This window comes from Mus pahari, chromosome 22, assembly GCF_900095145.1.
Source record: "Mus pahari chromosome 22, PAHARI_EIJ_v1.1, whole genome shotgun sequence".
Lineage (NCBI taxonomy): Eukaryota > Metazoa > Chordata > Mammalia > Rodentia > Muridae > Mus > Mus pahari.
The window spans coordinates 24,915,639-24,916,840 of record NC_034611.1 but is presented as its reverse complement, the minus strand read 5'-3'; positions in this window follow the sequence as shown (position 1 = coordinate 24,916,840).

Genomic DNA, 1,202 nt, shown 5'->3' with positions numbered 1-1,202 from the left:
TGTCTGCAACCCTATAGGTGGAACAACAATATGAACTAACCAGTACCCCCAGAGCTCATGTCTCTAGCTGCATATGTAGCAGAAGATGGCCTATTCAGCCATCATTGGGAAGAGAGGCCCCTTTGTCTTGCAAACTTTATATGCCCCAGTACAGGGGAACACCAGGGCCAAGAAGTAGGAGTGGGTGGACAGGGGATCAGGGAGGGGAGGGTATAGGGGACTTTGGGGATAGCATTTGAAATGTAAATGAAGTAAATACCTAATAAAAATTGGAAATAAATAAATAAAATATAAATGAATAAATAAATAATAAAGAAATAAATAAAGAAATAAAAGAACCTTCCTACAAAACTCCTACTTGATTTGAAAACATAAAACATCCTATGATTTATTTGTAATAAGTGACCCCTCTTCAGATTCACACTGTGACAGCTCACCAACTATTGTGATATATATAAATAGAGAGATATATTAATTAATAAGTAGTTTACAATTTAGACAATTTACTCTCATTTGTTCCAACAGCCCAGAGACAGTAACAGGACCCAATTAGTAACTACTGTCTTCAGGCAAACCCCTTTCTGCATCCAGGATATGCAAGAGTATGTAGCTCCTAATGAAAACTATCTTTGCATACAAACTATAAAATTATCCTACCAAAATATGATATTCAGTGTATAGCTATGATTCCTAAAATGGGACTATGGGATATTCAAATATTATTTTTAATAATGTGTGTTGCTAGGCTTTATATAATGAACCAACTAGATGCTCATATTTCAGAAATAATTCTTTCCCTTCAGACAAGAAGATATAGGTAGATGATAGGTAGATAGATAGATAGATAGATAGATAGATAGATAGATAGATAGATAGATAGATAGATAGATAGATAGATAGATAGGCAGGCAGGCAGGCAGGCAGGCAGGCAGGCAGACAGACAGTGTTATTACTTGGGATTTGATAATATTCACTCATTTAAAAGCAAAAGGGACTTAAATATAAGCATATTTAAATATTAAAGAAAAACAGTAGAATGTTTAAGATTTGTTTCTTTCTCTAAAATACAAATAACCCAAATTTTCTTTCTCCAATAAATACATCTTTATGAATATGTGCTTGCCGGGCAGTGGTGGCACATGCCTTTAATCCCAGCACTTGGGAGGCAGAGGCAGGTGGATTTATGAGTTCGAGGCCAGCCT